Below are 17,892 nucleotides of genomic sequence, written 5' to 3' on the forward strand. Positions count from 1 at the left end.
AGGAAGGGTTTTTATTTTGTTTGGCATCTACCTATCCATGCTCAGGACTTCTGCATTCAAGAATCAAACCCATGGTGTTACCCAGGGAACTATTTGGGATTTCAGGGATCAAACCCAGGTTGGCCTTGTGCAGGGCAAGAACCGTGCCTTTGCTATCACTCTGGCCACCAACTAAGGTTTTAAAGAGGGAAGTTGCATTCAACAGATGGAATGTACTAAGGACAGGGTGAAGACAGCAGAAATAGATGATGGCAAGACTTCATTTGCAATGCCCAGGAAACAGGCACTATGAGGCCAACTGCAGAGAAGAATCAAAGGTCACCTCTAAAAAAATCCCCCACAACCATCAAGACATCAGTCGTTTTTTGGGAAGGTGGGGGGGAGATGCTTTGGTCCCAAGACACTCACCCTCCCCTGTGGGCCTACACCTGCACATGTAAGGTCCAGGTTAGATCCACAAACATTTTTTTTATTGTATTTAAGGTGCTTACTTGTTACTCTTCCTCTGTTTCTATAGGACATCTTGTGCTGGAGCAAGGGGTCCCTGAGGATCCTGAATAAAGTGGGGGAAGGGTAGATATGAGTAGCCTCAGGTGGCACTTGTCCCAGGAAGGGTCTGGCAGCTGGGCCACTGTATAATGAAGTACTGAGGCTCAGGAATGCTTAGTACTTACTTCTGGCTCAAGAATCATTCTGGACAGATGAATCATGTGCAAGGCAAGCACCCACCCCATGTTCTTTTTCTCTAGCCCAATACATTACTGCTAGGTGCAAGAAAATGAAATTTATTAATATCACAAAGGGGATGGGAAATGAATCTTTCCCTATGTTCTACCAGGTCCTTACCAAATCTATACCTTGATATCAGCCTTAGTGGTAGTGAACAAAGGATTCAACTCACCAGATCTATATCTTGATATCAGCCTTACAAGGTTTGAATAAAGGATTTGACAAAAAAAAAATGCACTGGACTCCTGTGTCTCTGAACACAATAGGACAAGAATAGATCTTTTTAAACTGCTTCCTCTGTGGGAATTAGTTGCATGGCAACAGAACTAACTTGTCCATCATGCTCACTTCTGAGTGAGATGAGAATATTCACTTCACAGCACGGAAGAGGTCAGCTCGGTCTCCTGACAGCAGGAGAGGACTGTGCCTCCTTTGCCTTTCACAGATGCCATCTCATCTCCACCTCTCACTTGGAGATTTTTGTAAAGAGCTGAGGCAACCAATGACTACAGAGAATAGGAGATACTAGCTGAGGAGCCGCAGCTGTGGACAGACACAAGGCCTCAAGAGCCAATACAAGAGGGCCAAAGAGATAGGACAGGAGCTAGGGCCCTTGTCTTGCACGTGGCTGATGTGGGTTCCATCCAAGCATCACATAGCATCCCCTGAGCAGAACCAAATAAGCACCTGTAAATTGCTCTCCACTCCAAAAACCAAGCCAAACATAAAGGCTGCAGGGAGGTAACACAGGAATATAATATAAGTAGAGGATCTCAAGCATATGAATGAGGGAAGTGATCATATGTACCAAAACTATAATTGGTAACAAACAAATAATGTGGAGCTAGTTGAATGGAAGAACCGTTGGACTGGAGGTGACATGGGGAATGGAGAAAAGTCGTGGGTACTTCGATGTCAGGGATATGCAATGACTTGGAACATCAATACCAGAAACTTGAACACTATTATAATCATATTGCCTAAATTAACATATTGATGTTAATTTTTAAATAACGTTAACTTTTAGAATATTAATTCTTAATGAATCTAAAACATTTTTTAAATGAGTACCTTCATACTCTCTCCAGGGTCAGAAATAAATTTCTTGCCTTGTATGCAAGAAGCTCAGCTTCATTTCCTGGAACCATATGACCTCCTCTCTGTCATTGAGATTCATCCAAGCACAGGGGTAAACCCTGAGCACAGCTGAGTGAGGGAGGGAGGAAGGAAGGAAGGAAGGAAGGAAGGAAGGAAGGAAGGAAGGAAGGAAGGAAGGAAGGAAGGAAGGAAGGAAGGAAGGAAGGGAGGGAGGGAGGGAGGGAGGGAGGGAGGGAGGGAGGAAGGAAGGAAGGAAGGAAGGAAGGAAGGAAGGAAGGAAGGAAGGAAGGAAGGAAGGAAGGAAGGAAAGGAGGGAGGGGAGGGGAGGGGAGGGGAGGGGAAGGGAGAGAGGGGGAAGAAGAAGGGAGGGGAAGGGAGAGAGGGGGAAGAGGAAGGAAGGGGAAGGGAGAGAGGGAGGGAGAGGATGGAAGGGAGGGAAGGGGAGAAGGGAGGGAAAGGGAGGGAGAGAGAAGGGAGAGAGGGAGGTGAAAGGAGAGAGGGAGGGATGAAGAGGAAGGGAAGGAAGGAGAGAGAAGGGAGGGAGGAAAGGAGGGAGGTCTTTTTTTAAGTAATAGTCACTGTTTAGATTTATTTGTTGTCTTAGTTGGCTAGATTGGTTTTTTTTTTAATTATGACAACAATGGCTAGATTGTTTAATTCAGTTTTCTTCTTTACATCACATGACAATGGAGACTCTTCTGATGCTCACTGTACATAAAATACAATCATTCAGAACAATGCACAGGAATGTCGATGTTGAGATAACACACTGATCCAAGATGTGACTAACAGGAGAAAACAAGGTTGGACCAGGCATGTTGGGTGAAGGAACCAGAAGTCTCGTAATACACTAGACACACATCTGGTGTGGCAGATGCAGCACAGGCAGCTTTGTCAGTGGTGCCTCCAAGGGACTGGAATTACTTTACACCAACCAGTTCAAAATTAAACAGGTAACATCCCTAAGAAAGAGATAAAGTTGTCAGGGTGCTATGAACCATTTCTCCATGTCTAACTTTAGGAAACTGTTTTTTTTTTTCCTTGTACTGTCTTCAGAGTACTAATTTAGAAACAGATCAGATGAAAAAGTATCCACAACTCCAAAAATCTAAACTCTAATAAAACCCTGAACATTATGACAATGAAATGCAGCTTCTTTTGGGTTCCCCAAAGTGTATCTACACTGTGCTTCAAACTGGCTTCCTTTTCCGGTGTCAGAGTTTCCTTCACATCCTCTGAGATTCCATCTGTCTTCAGATGAAAGGCATGCTCAGGAAGACGTCACCTTTTATCCCATAGAGACCCTTAATCTCGGGGCCAGAGCCATAGCACAGGGTAGGGTGTTTACCTTGCATGTGGCTGCCTAGAACGGACCTGGGTTTGAGCCCCAGCGTCCATATGGTCCCCCGAACCAGGAGCAATTTCTGAGCACATAGCCAGGAGTAACCCCTGAGCCTCACCGGGTGTGGCCCAAAAAACGAAAAAAGAAAAGAAAACTTAATCATGGTGGAGTTGGACACACTCCCCTAAGATAAACTTCATCACACTTTCTGACAAATCTGCCCAGAGACCCCAATAACACGGGATGTGTCTATACAGCCTTTCAGTGGTCACCTCACATGCACTGCTAACCACTTTTTTGTGAAATTGTTTTCACTGTTCCTTATCTGCATCAGGGTGCAGATTCTTCAGGGCAAGCCCAGAAACTCTCCCTTCACTCTATTCCACACAGGTGCACTAAATTTTCCATGCTCCCCATTAACCCACCCATGTCAATTTAATGGGTGCACCCCCCAGCCTTTTCCCTCATGAGGTAACAAAACCGGGCTGAATCTAGATTGCAACCACTTCCAATAACATAGTTTTTGGAAAAACCACTTATCTTCCAAGCCACACTGGTCAAGACATCCACTGCACTGGAAACAACAAGTAACTTAAAATTTGGGCTGTATTTCACTTTAGAAAGGATGAATTGAAAATGTTCCCATTTCTCTGGACCAGATTCAGTCAGCTTTCTCCCTCTTGCTGGTGTACACTGGCAGTTATAATGACCAGCCTAAAGTTTGTTATCACACCATAGACTTTGCCAGAGACAATTTTTGGTGTTTTAAGGAAGAGGCTGCCATGTTGGTGATTCATCATCTCTCCTTTCCATTTGTCTTCCACATCAACAAGAGCAAGCTTATCTGCCATCTCCTTCATTAACATCCTGATGGTACAGGCCATGCCAACAGCACCAATTCCCACAAATTTACCCTTATTCTCAGGGGCATCGTCTGCCAGAGGTTATGAACAGCAAGCAGCCACGGTCGGGCAAGCAGCCAGGATTTGGACTTGTAGACCACAGTTCTGGTACTCTAGAATGGCTCTTAAACATAGGAATGTAGGCTCAATCTCCTTTATAATAAGAGAGATGCACATTCAAACTCCCAGACTGGCAGATAAAATTTCTGATAATACCATGTGGGTGAAGGTTAGAGAAACAGATGTTCTGGCATATTGCTAGTGGGAGTGTGAATTGATTCTGTCCCTGCAGAGAACAAGTTGACAATAGCTACCAAAATCTAAAGCACATATTTTGGCAGGCACCATTAGTTGTATACCCCAAAAAGTCATCCCTCCATATTCTTTGCTAACGGAATCCAGTTTCCGAGATGGCAATGTGCCAACTTCTAAGCTATGAATTTATGTATTGATTGTTTTATTTACCATTTACTTCATTGTAGATACAAATTCCAGTACTGGGAATGTAATAACAAAGAACATTGACCAAATTCTGGTCTTCATAATGATCTGGCATCTACTTGAGAGGGTTTCCAGAAAGAAAGGACAATGGTAGAATTTGGTTGTATATTCCAAATACTAGATGACCATATAATTTTTTATCCAACTTGGGCCATTTCTGAAAGTGAATGACATGTTATAAATAAAATACAAGTGAATAATAAGTGCCAACTGGAAGTGTCCTGAGCACACTGAAAAAATATTGGATGACCCTCTCATAATGGTGATATCAGAATTGGAAAGATAGTACAACAGGTAGGGGACTTGCTTTGTACTCAGCAGACTGAGGTTTGATCTCCATATGGTGCCCCCCACCCTCATCAGAGTGATCTATCAATGCAAAGCCAGTAGCCAGTAGTAGTAGCCCCAGACCTGAGCACTGCCCAGGGGGTTTCTTTGTGCCCAGGTGTGGCACATAAAACAACAAACCAAAAGGTCATAAAGGTGATATCAACATTGACTCAGTTGTAACTCTAAATAATGCTTTTTCATTCTAAAATGATCATAGCAAAAAAAATAATAAAAATAAAAATAAAATGATCATAGCAGGAAACTCTAAAAAACTATGACACAAACTAGCTTTGGAGATTATATAAATGACAGGACATATGAAATAAAGTTTTCAACCTCTTTGGGCCCGGAGAGATAGCACAGCGGTGTTTGCCTTGCAAGCAGCCGATCCAGGACCAAAGGTGGTTGGTTCGAATCCCGGTGTCCCATATGGTCCCCCGTGCCTGCCAGGAGCTATTTCTGAGCAGACAGCCAGAAGTAACCCCTGAGCACCGCCGGGTGTGGCCCAAAAACCAAAAAAAGAAAAAAAAAAAGTTTTCAACCTCTTTAAGGGGGAAAATTGGAGTACAATCAATAATAAAAAGGTGTTCAGTGCTCGCTTTGGCAGCAACCTATACTAAAAATTGGAATGATACAGAGAAGATTACTATCCTGTGAAAGGATGAGAACGTGATAAGAATTTCAATATAGTTTTGTACTTTAGTTTAATCAGAAGCCATAATGTTGTACATAGATCACTTTCGGAACATATTTTCTGGCATAAAACTGATTTTAAAATATTAGTTCTAGGGCCATTCCAGCATTGATCCCTGGTATCCCATAAAGTCCCCTGAGCCTGCCAGGAGTAATTTCTGAGAGCAGAGCCAGGAGTAACCCCTGAGCACTGCCAGGTGTGACAAAAAAAAGGAAAAAAATCAGTGCTAAATTAAGGAAAAACAATATTACATTAGTAGAATTCAGTTCTCTTTTTTGTTTGTTTTTGGTTTGGGGATCATACCTGGAAATGCTTAGGAGTTACTCCTGGTTCTGCTCCCAGGAATCACTCTCAGCAAGTAGGTGAATTATATGGGGTTCCAGGTATCCAACCTGGGTTGGCAGCTTGCAAGGCAAGTACAATACCTGCTGTAAAATCACGCTGGCCCCATAACTTTCAGCTCTTAAAAATGGCACAGAGAAGTAGAATACTAAAAATTGATTTGATAATTGCTACACATTTTCTACCGCTGGACATTCATTTTCCCAGCTTCCTTGGGACTCAGTAATATCTAAAGAAACGTGGGAAACCAAGTCTGGGTGACTCAGGGAAGACGATCTCCCTCTTAAAAGTATCAAAGTCAGGGGAACATATTTGAAAAGTACTTGCCTTGCATGTGTGAGGCCCTGGGTTCAATTCGTGGGATAGGAAAATTTAAAAGTGGTGATCAACAAAAGGAGTTTGGAACTAAAAAGCTCTGAAGTTCATGATAGAAGTCCAGGTTCAAACTTAAACACTGCATTTCCTTTCTTTATCCACCCCAGCATAGAACTGGAGCAGCCTGTGGCCCAAAGACCAAAATAAAATAAAATAAACAAGTTTACTGGAGCTACATCTTCCTTCTTCATTTTCTGGCCTTGAAAGTGGCCACGATTCTTATGATGCTTGAAACTGAAGCAACTATCTAATTACCAGAAAGTCACAATCAGAAAAAGACAACTTGTTAAGAGTTGCAGAAAAGCTCAAGAGGAAGAAGAAGAACAAGCCCAGCTGTTGGACATCACTTGAAAGCAGTAGCTGTGGTGTCAAAGCTGGGAGAAAAATCTATCCACAGTTATGTTGTAAGTCCCATACTGAGTTGTGTGCAGAAGCTCAGGAAAGTAGCAATATGTATGTCTCAAATAGCAAAGCATATCGCTAACATGTGCGTGACCCTGAGTTTGATCCCAGCAACACATAGCCCCCCAAGTATTATTCGGTATAGCCTTGGTGACTGCCAGTGCCCCTATATATAAACAAAGAAAATATAAAATATTCTGAGGTCACACAGATAATACAGCAGCCATAGATAATACAGTACCTGTGCAACACTTTTATGTCAATCCAGTAGTTTTGCAGGAAATGTGATAGAAAAGTTGTGTAGGAACCTACCAATCTTAGTGAAACTGAACAGTAAACAGAAGGCTCAACTATCACCAACCATAATCTAGTAAATTCTTAGACACTGACTTTAGTAACACCATGGAGAGATTAAACAATCATTTCAAATTTACCTGTTTTGATTTAAGTTTCAATAATTCCATTTGCCTTTGTGTTGTAACAAACAATATGAAGTAAATTTGTTTGTACCTGCATGGAGGCAGGCTTGGGTGGTGGGTGGGAAGTAAGGGACATTGGTGAAGGGAAGGTCACATTGGTGGGTTTGGTGTTTAAACATTTAATGCCTGACATGACTGTAGTGTTATGATAAAAATTAGAAAAAAATATGTTAAAATAAAGGTACTTGAGAAACAAGAAAGAAGCTCTGATCACGCCCTTTTAATTCCTGAAAGCAGGAGATAAGGTTTCCACACTTGGCCAGACATTTGCATGCACCAGGAGCGAAGAAATACCAGAGGCAAGGCAAGGAAACCAAGAGGACTCTGAATGCGCACATCTTGTTTTATCATCTTTTAGCCTCAGACTATTTGGATGCTATTCCACATTTGTGTCTCTCTTCTCCAAGTTGCCACGATCTTCGCTCACCTCTGCAGGCTGCCATGATCAGCTCAATTTCTGCAGCTTCTCATCTCTTAATTCCTCTTATGTATTTCAGTTCCCAAATTTAGTTTTCCCCACACTTACTCGGTAAACAGTAGTAGTGCCTAGGAGCTTTATCTAACCTTAAATCTTTAAATAAAAAAACTTTTTTCTTTTTCTTTTTTTATTTATTTATTGTAGTGGTGATGGTTTGGGACTCACACCCAGTGAGTGACTCTCAGAGATTACTCCTAGCTCTGCATTCAGGAATTATTCCTGGCAGTGCTCAGGGGACCATATGGGACACCGAGGATTGAACCTGTCCAAAGCAAGGGTACTACCAGCTGTTTATCTCACCAGCCCCTAAATTAAACAAAAAAAAATTCTTTGTCTATATGGGTTTAACTTGTTTTTGCATCTGCATTTGTCGAGATTCAAAATAAGAGAGAGAGAGAGAGAGAGAGAGAGAGAGAGAGAGAGAGAGAGAGAGAGAGAGAGAGAGAGAGAGAGAGAAGAGAGGAAGAGAGAAGAGCGAGGAGAGGGAGGGGGAGGGAGAGAATCTTCAGCATCAAGTCTCACGTTATGTTGATAAAACTCAAAAATGGCTGAAAGCCTTATCGGTGATCTAAAGTCTCTGTATGGGGATCCCTTCCACCTAGTTTATTTGCAGTTTATCAGAAACATTAGATTGATGTTGCAATTATACAACAAAATCTGCCTTCATTTTAAAACCCAGAAGCCTGTGCCAAAGGCTTTGAAAATGTTTTTTTCAGACTTTTAAAAATACTCAGATGCTTATTTTCATTTACGGAAAGAAAAATCGGCACCCACACCGCTATCGTTTCTAGATAAACTAAAGCAGCGGGCATATTAATGTAAAAATTCTTCTAAAACCGCCAGGCCTGGTGGCTGAAATGACTGTTAAGCTATGTGATCCTATTCCTCACTAGGACACCAGAGGGCGCGCGACCGGCCGGTACATGTTTTTCTTTAAATCCCGCGTGCGTCACCTTCGGTGCCGAGAACAACAGAAGCGTCTGAAACGCTGGGGCCCGGGAGACAAAGAGACTAGGCTCGGGGAAGAAAAGGCGCACGCCCAGTTTTACTGGCGTTTAAATTGTTCCCCGCCCCCTCAACTTCCCCGCCTTAAGGAATTAGAAAGCAGCCGTTTAAATCAAAACAAGTCCACTTGGATCTACAAGATGTGATACTGTAGGTCCAGAGATTATGGCAGTGAACCTTGAAACTGCCGGCTTTGTCGAATCATTGCATTAAAATGTTGGTGTTTTTTTTTTTTAATACAAGAATTTTTGCGCGTAGAAGCAAGAACAGAAAGGAACATACTTTGGTAAAACTAATTGTAATATTTTTGAGCAGTTCTTTCCAGACTTTTCTCAATATTGATAAGTGCACAGAATTGCTTTTCTTCTCATTTATTAAATCCAAATGATAAAATATAACAGAACATGAGTGAAAAAAGATAGGGGAATAAAATATGATCAAAAATCTACAGGCAGCTTTTTGTTGTTGTGCACTTGGCTAATGAAACTGGTGAAAACTAAAATGAAGGCAGAAATTATTTCACCCCACCCCAAATTTTCAGAATGAGTTTATCCTTCAAGGGAGAGTGATCACTTTTTTATCTTGGTTTGTTTGGGGGATTTTTCTGGGGGTAAGGGGAGATTTGTGGGAGGTTTTATTTGTTGCTAGTGGTGGTGGTGGTGGTGCTTTGGGATGGATTTTTTTCTTTTTCTTTTTCTTTTTTTTTTTTTGTCCACACCCTGCAGTGCTTCGGCTTGCTTCTCAGAGTCCCAGGGTGCTTAGGATCAAAGCCTGCATGCCAGGGCCTGGCTTATGTTGCACGCGGCTGAGTCAGGTTTGATCCCCAGCACCCCATTTGTTCCCAGAGCCCCAACAAAAGGGATTCCTGAATGCAGAGCCAGGAGTAAGCCCTGCACACCGCCGACTGTGACCCAAAAAACCAAATGCAAAAAGAGAAATATGCACACCATCCCTTGGCACCATCTCTTGGCGCCCAGAAAAACCTTCTGACCTGGGCGGGTCAGCAAGTGTTGAAAAGATTTCTCATAGAAGGAGGATGTTATGTCAGCACAAGGACAGAGAGCTCGGGGCAAGATGGTGCCCAGATCTGCTGGCCTGAAAGGTACAGTGGCATCTGAACTCTGATCCTAGAGTCCTCAGGGAGCTGCAGCAAAGAAGAAGAAAGGATGTTCTTGAATTTAGGGATTCCACAGGAGCTCACCAGGCCATATGCTCCTTACATTACTGGAAAAGTAATGTGGCCATCAGCTTCTCAAAGTCTTTAATACTAAATTATGTCAACTGTGTGTTAAAATGAGAGAGAGAGAGAGAGAGAGGAGAGAGGAGAGAGAGAGGAGAGAGAGAGAGAGAGAGAGAGAGAGAGAGAGGAGAGAGAGAGAGAGAGAGAGAGAGAGAGAGAGAGAGAGAGAGAGAGAGCGCAAAGTGGGGAAAGTGCTTGCCTTGCAGGCAGCCAATAGGGATTAGATTCCCCAGTCTGCCAGGAGTGATTACTGAGCACAGACGGGGTATGTGACCCAAAAAGCAAAGAAGAAGGCGAAAACTACTTTGCCTACTTCTACAACCCTGCCCTGCATATCTATTCTGCCCACTTACCCAATCCCCAGATACTCTTTCAACGTATCTGTGCTGCAGGCATCTTACGCCTCAGCATCTCTAGTGGGGAGCAAATCCTTCAAGGAGAGGAAAACGGTAACTCCTCCTCCTCCTCCTTTCATATGAAATATGAAATAATGAAACCACACAGAGAGTATGTGAGGTCAACACACCTTCTGGCAGAAGTGCGACAAGTTTAATTTTTTATTTTTTTTTTTTTTGGTTCTTTGGGCCACACCCGGTAACGCTCAGGGGTTACTCCTGGCTATGCGCTCAGAAGTTGCTCCTGGCTTGGGGGACCATATGGGACACCTGGGGATCGAACCGCAGTCCGTCCAAGGCTAGCGCAGGCAAGGCAGGCACCTTACCTTTAGCGCCACCGCCCGGCCCCCAAGTTTAATTTTTTGAGCAGGAGAATTTATAGGGGCAAAATTAGCCATAGGTGAAGAATAATTATAATCACAAAGCAGAGTACAACAGTAACAATACCTAAACTATGGGTGTGACTGTAAAAATTCTAGGATACAAAGGAGAAGGTTACAACTCAAGGCAACTCTTTGCAAATTTATTTTAAATGCAAAATTAGGATTAGGAGGGAATAAAAAATATTTAGGAACTTGATCTTTACTGGACTGGACTCGTAAAGGGAGGAGCCAAATCCCCAAAAGTGAGTTTCCCTATTTCTAAAGGAGAGTTAATAGTTTATAGCCAGGATCTGCATTCTGGTTAAGCCCTTGATTACCAGAAACTGCAGCTGCAAGGACATATTAGAAAAAGAAAAAAAAAAAAAAAAAAAAAAAAAAACATTGTCTTTGCTTTTAGGGCTAAATATTATCCAGAGAAGGGGTTCTCTTAGTAACCTTTGGTGCTGGAATTTCTGAGCCAAATTATTTGATAGAGGTCATAATTTTGCCTGATATTTACAAAGGAGAATACCCAAATACTGACTGAAAATGTGATGCCAAGCATCTCTTTGGAAATTATTCAACCATCCACGCAGCAGAAAAAGGCATCCACAGCAGGCCTTTTGAGGAACTCCATGGGAGTTATTTTATTTCTCCCCACCAGGAAAATCTGAGGATACATTTGGTGGACTGAGCACCCCCTAAAACTTTATGTATGTGTGGCATATCTGAGTCTTTGCTTTAGTGCCAGCTTGTTTTAAAGGCTCTGGAAAACATCTACTACACTCCAAGTTTCTCCATTGAAGTCCATCCATTCTTGCCTGTATTATCCCTGTAGTTTAAATGTACATCCATCACTTTCTACCTGTGGGCCCTTAGTCTTATGTGCCCCCATTTCTTCCTGTGTAAAAGGGGGAGAATGATTATGCCAACATAGGACTGTAATCAAATTAAATGTAACACATTTAACACAGCCCCTATAGCAGGGGTCTCAAACTCAATTTACCTGGGGGCTGCAGGAGGCAAAGTCAGGGTGAGGCAGGGCCGCATAAGGGATTTCACACACACACACAAAAGGGGGGGGACAGCGGGCAGGAGCAGCGGAAATGACATCTGCGCTACGCGCAAAGTATTCGCGATCATTCGCTTACCAAATATTCGCAATAAAAAATCGCATTAGTGGGCCCGGAGAGATAACACAGCGGTGTTTGCCTTACAATCAGCCGATCCAGGACCTAAGGTGGTTGGTTCGAATCCCGGTGTCCCATATGGTCCCCTGTGCCTGCCAGGAGCTATTTCTGAGTAGACAGCCAGAAGTAACCCCTGAGCACCGCCGGGGTGTGGCCCAAAAACAAAACAAAACAAAAAAAGAGAGAGAGAGAGAGAGAGAGAGAGAGAGAGAGAGAGAGAGAGAGAGAGAGAGAGAGAGAGAGAGAGAGAGAGAGAGAGAGAGAGAGAGAGAGAGAGAGAGAGCGAGAGAGAGAGAGAGAGAGAGAGAGAGAGAGAGAGAGAGAGAAGAGAGAGAGAGAGAGAGAGAGAGAGAGAGAGAGAGAAATCGCATTAGTAAAAAAAAAAATTGCATTAAACATTTGTATACCCCGAATGGAACTGCTCGGGATATGCGAATGTTTAATGCGATTTTTTTTTCTTACTAATGCGATTTTTATTGCGATTCAGTAAGCGAATAATCGCGAATACTGCGATATTTAAAGGCAGGCCACGGGCCACAAAATGTTGTACGGAGGGCCGCAAATGGCCCACGGGCCGCGAGTTTGAGACCCCTGCCCTATAGGGTCTCAACAAGGAGGAACTATGCCTCCTCCACCTTCCCACTTACAAACAGTAACCTGTGACCCTTCAAATTTGACTCCCTAGGAAAATAGGAGCTGCTTGAGAGCAGAGAGAGTCTTTGGTTTGATTTGGGAGCCACACTTTGCTGTGCTCCAGGCATACTCTTGGTTTTATGCTCAGGAAATACTCTTGCCAGGGCTCAGGGGACCATATGCAGTGTAGAGGATTGAACCTGGGTTGGCCATGTGCACGGCAAGTGTTTTAACCCCTGTATTACTTCTTTTATATGTTTACTTTATGGTGGTGGTGGTGGTGGTGGTGGTGGTGGTGGTGGTGGTGGTGGTGTTTTTCTTGCTGTTGTTTGGGGGGGGGGTCAGCCTCTGTGCTTTCTCTCCAGCCCTCACTTTTACTTTTTTTATTTCAATAGAGTTCAAGTTTTTTTTAATTGCCTCACCATGAAATACAGAATTAAAGTTGTGTATGCCTGAGTTTTAGTCATCCAATGTTCCAACACTCATACCTTCATCAGTGTTCATTTCCATCACCAATTTCCCCAGATTCCCTCCCTTTGCCCCCATCTACCTCTATGAGAGAGACCTATCTTTCTGTTTCTGTCTTTCTATCTCTTGCTCTCTTTTTCCTTTTTCCTTTTCTTTTTTGTTTGTTTGTTTGTTTTTGTTTTTGAGTTACACCCAGTGTCCTTAGGGGTTACTCCTGGCTCTGTACTCAGAAATTGCTCCTGGCAGGCTAGGGGACCTTATGAGATGTCAGGAATTAAACCAGGGTCCGTCCTGTGTTGGCCACATGCAAGGCAAACTCCCTACAGTTGTGCTATCTCTCCACCCCCCCCCCAAATATGGAACACTTCACAGCAGGGGCCATGCTAATCTTTTCTGTATCATTCCAATTTTAGTATATGTGCTGCCGAAGCAAGCACCCTTTTTCCTTTTAAACACAGTGGTCTGCAATACTGTTACTGAATGCATATTAATTTACATCCTTTCAACACCCAGTTCTTGCCCAGAGTGATTATTTCCAACAATTGTTGGCATAGTTTCTCTGCCCTAAATATGTTTCCCCTCTTCCTCTTTTCTATTGTCTTTGGGTATTATTCTCATATTATGTTTTTTGGGGGAGGGTTGTTTTTTTTGTTTGTTTGTTTTGGTTTTTGGGTCACACCCAGCAGCTCTCAGGTGTTACTCCTGGCTCTACGCTCAGAAATCGCTCCAGGCAGGCTCGGGGGACCATTATGGGATACTGGGATTCACACTACCATCCTTATGCATGCAAGGCATGCTTTCTCTCCGGCCCTTCATATTATGTTTTTTTTGACTATCCCACAAATTACTATTATCATTCTATATCTATCCCTATCTTTCTGACTCATTTCACTCAGCATAATACTCTCCATGTCTATCCATATAAAAGCAAAGTTCATTATTTCATTTTTTTCTAATAGCTGCATAGCATTACATGGTATAGATGTACCATAGTTTCTTTATCCACTCATCTATTCTCTAGTATTTGGGCTATTTCCAGGTTCTGGCAGTTGTTAATAGTGCTTCAATGAATATAGGTGTATAGATGTTTTTTCTGCATTGTGTTTTTGAACCCCTAGTGCATATTCCCAGGAGTAGTATTGTTGATTACATGGAAGCTAAATTTCTAGTTTTTTGAGGAACATTGTTCTCCAAAAGGGCTGGATCAGTCAACAATAAACCAAATTGTGTTCCCAATGCTAGGTACAAAGGATCATTTAATGAAGTTTTTTTTTTCAATAAGAAATAAGAGTGGAGGCTGGAGAGATAGCATGGAGGTAAGGCGTTTGCCTTTCATGCAGGAGGTCATCGGTTCTAATCCCGGCATCCCATATGGTCCCCCGTACCTGCCAGGAGCAATTTCTGGGCCTGGAGCCAGGAATAACCCCTGAGCACTGCCGGGTGTGACAAGAAAGAAAAGAAAGAAAGAAAAGAAAGAAAGAAAAGAAAGAAAGAAAGAAAGAAAGAAAGAAAGAAAGAAAGAAAGAAAGAAAGAAAGAAAGAAAGAAAGAAAGAAAGAAAGAAAGAAAGAAAGAAAGAAAGAAAGAAAGAAAGAAAGAAAGAAAGAAAGAAAGAAAGAAAGAAAGAAAGAGAAAGAAAGAAGAAGAAAGAAGGAAAGAAGGAAAGAAGGAAAGAAGGAAAGAAGGAAGGAAGGAAGGAAGGAAGGAAGGAAGGAAGGAAGGAAGGAAGGAAGGAAGGAAGGAAGGAAGGAAGGAAGGAAGGAAGGAAAGAAGGAAGGAAAGAAGGAAGGAAAGAAGGAAGGAAGAAAGGGAAAGAAAGAAAGAAAGAAAGAAAGAAAGAAAGAAAGAAAGAAAGAAAGAAAGAAAGAAAGAAAGAAAGAAAGAAAGAAAGAAAGAAAGAAAGAAAGAAGAAAGAAAGAAAGAAGAAAGAAAGAAAGAAAGAAAGAAAGAAAGAAAGAAAGAAAGAAAGAAAGAAAGAAAGAAAGAAAGAAAGAAAGAAAGAAAGAAAGAAAGAAAGAAAGAAAGAAAGAAAGAAAGAAAGAAAGAAAGAAAGAAAGAAAGAAAGAAAGAAAGAAAGAAAGAAAGAAAGAAAGAAAGAAAGAAAGAGAGTGAAGTATTGATTGGAAAGGTACTTATTTTGCCAGCTTTTTTTTTTTTTTTTGGGCCACACCCTGTGATGCTCAGGGGTTACTCCTGGCTATGCGCTCAGAAGTTGCTCCTGGCTTCTTGGGGGACCATATGGGACGCCGGGGGATCGAACCGCGGTCCGTCCTAGGCTAGCGCAGGCAAGGCAGGCACCTTACCTCCAGCGCCACCGCCCGGCCCTTTGCCAGCTTTTTAAATTAAATGATTGTTTAAATAAAACAGGTGGCAAAATAGTGAAGTATGAGCATCTTTAATAGCTCTTCTCCCATTAATATTCTAAACTTGTACCCACCTTAATAATCTAAACTTGTACTCAGGTTCAAATCATAAACAATAACTCTTAAATTTTAATGTTTATGGATAGCAAGTTTCCATATGTGTGTAAGAAGGTTTTACATTAGTTGAAAGTAGTTTTTGTGAATACATTGAATTATCCAGTCAAAAAGCTTTGCAGGAGCAACACAGGCACTTTTTTTTTCCAAAGAGGAGTAAAGGGAAGAAGGAAGGTTGGGTAGAAAGCTGATCCAAGTTCTTGATTACATTATATTCAAAGATTAAGTTAAGGACATGAAAATAATAGAGTTAATGTGAGGAAACCAAGAGACAGCTCATGTATACTCAAAATCTCTTAATGGTTTCCATTACTCTTAAAATATAAAGATTTATAAGATAGTTAGGGGGGGCCGGAGAGATAGCATGGAGGTAAGGTATTTACCTTTCATGCAGAAGGTCATTGGTATGGTATCCAGGCATCCCATATGGTCCCCCGAGCTGCCAGGAGCGATTTCTGAGCGTGGAGCCAGAAGTAACCCCTGAGCACTTCCGGGTGTGACCCAAAAAACAAAACAAAACAAAATAATAATAATAATAATAAAGATAGTTAGGGGAGTGTAGCTCCTAAGATATATTATCCGTGTGCTAATATATATATATATATATGTTATATATATATATATGTTAATATATTGAGATACACTCATCCTCCTTATACATGAGGGATACTTTTAAGACCCACAGTGTGTGTTTCAAACTTCTAGTAACACCAAATCTTATAAATACTAAATATTTTCCCATACCTACATATCTCTATTATGTTTTGTTTTGTTTTTAAGTTTGGAGCTGGCAGTGTCTTGGTGATAGAGAACATGGAAGTGAGACACATTCACAAAACTACATGTTATTTGGTTCTGTTGATATGACCTTGGAAGTGACATGCTAAATGAGCTTTAAAAATCACTACCTGTCTGAAACTTGAAAGAGGGGATTGACTTCCAGGGGCACAAAGAAACTATCATGTTGAAAATAACTTGAAAATAGCCAAATTTTATAAAATGATACACCTAAAAGGTGAATTTACTGTCTGCAAACTATATTTTAAGAACTGTATGAGATTTATCTAATAGTGATGAGGATTATCTAATAGTGAATTATGAATGAGTAATGAAGGAATGTTTAGTAACAAATAAGGAGAAAATTATCTTAACATACCCCTAAATGATTTTCCTCATTTTCTCTGTCACTTTATCCTTCTAAACTCACCGTTTTCCTCAATTTTTTTTTTTTTTTGTGGGTCACACCCGGCAGTGCTCAGGGGTTTTTCCTGGCTCCGCACTCAGAAATTGCTCCTGGCATGCACGGGGGACCATATGGGACGCCGGGATTCGAACCGATGACCTTCTGCATGAAAGGTAAATGCCTTGCCTCCATGCTATCTCTCCGGCCCCTTTCCTCAATTTCTTAAACCTTTGTACATCTAGCTAGATAGCTAGCTACCTCTACCTACCTAGAAATCTCTTCCCTCTACTATCTCTGCTGTCATCTTATTTTTTGTGTGTGTGATATTGTTCTTTCAGAAGCGATTTAGGTTGTAGCCATAAATGAAGGCTCCTTAAAATTATCTTCTTTTTTTTTCTTTTTTTTTTTTATTTAAACACCTTGATTACATACATGATTGTGTTTGGGTTTCAGTCATAAAAGGAACACCACCCATCACCAGTGCAACATTCCCATCACCCATGTCCCAAATCTCCCTCCTCCCCACCCGACCCCTGCCTGTACTCTAAACAGGCTCTGCATTTCCCTCATACATTCTCAATATTAGGACAGTTCAAAATGTAGTTTTTCTCTAACTAAACTCATCACTCTTTGTGGTGAGCTTCCTGAGGTGAGCTGGAACTTCCAGCTCTTTTCTCTTTTGTGTCTGAAATTTATTATTGCAAGAATGTCTTTCATTTTTCTTAAAACCCATAGATGAGTGAGACCATTCTGCGTTTTTCTCTCTCTCTCTGACTTATTTCACTCAGCATAATAGATTCTGTGTACATCCATGTATAGGAAAATTTCATGACTTCATCTCTCCTGACAGCTGCATAATATTCCATTGTGTATATGTACCACAGTTTCTTTAGCCATTCGTCTGTTGAAGGGCATCTTGGTTGTTTCCAGAGTCTTGCTATGGTAAATAGTGCTGCAATGAATATAGGTGTAAGGAAGGGATTTTTGTATTGTATTTTTGTGTTCTTAGGGTATATTCCTAGGAGTGGTATAGCTGGATCGTATGGGAGCTCGATTTCCAGTTTTTGGAGGAATCTCCATATTGCTTTCCATAAAGGTTGAACTAGACGGCATTCCCACCAGCAGTGGATAAGGGTTCCTTTCTCTCCACATCCCGCCAACACTGCTTGTTCTCATTCTTTGTGATGTGTGCCATTCTCTGTGGTGTGAGGTGGTATCTCATTGTTCTTTTGATTTGCATCTCCCTGATGATTAGTGATGTAAAATTA

At 41.7% G+C, this 17,892-nt stretch overlaps 1 non-coding gene and 2 pseudogenes across 1 annotated transcript; 1 reads left to right on the forward strand and 2 right to left on the reverse strand.

The window, feature by feature from the left end:
* Positions 1–1,103: 1,103 nt before the first annotated feature.
* LOC126022082 (L-lactate dehydrogenase A chain-like) lies at positions 1,104–4,089 on the reverse strand (annotated as a pseudogene).
* A 1,404-nt stretch (positions 4,090–5,493) lies between these two features.
* Positions 5,494–5,596, forward strand: LOC126023768 (U6 spliceosomal RNA). The gene has a single exon (XR_007500832.1). It is a non-coding gene; the product is annotated as a U6 spliceosomal RNA (small nuclear RNA).
* Positions 5,597–13,315: 7,719 nt separating this feature from the next.
* On the reverse strand, positions 13,316–13,402 carry LOC126023736 (uncharacterized; annotated as a pseudogene).
* Positions 13,403–17,892: the final 4,490 nt, after the last annotated feature.

Source organism: Suncus etruscus, chromosome 11 (assembly GCF_024139225.1).
Source record: "Suncus etruscus isolate mSunEtr1 chromosome 11, mSunEtr1.pri.cur, whole genome shotgun sequence".
In the NCBI taxonomy this organism is placed as follows: domain Eukaryota; kingdom Metazoa; phylum Chordata; class Mammalia; order Eulipotyphla; family Soricidae; genus Suncus; species Suncus etruscus.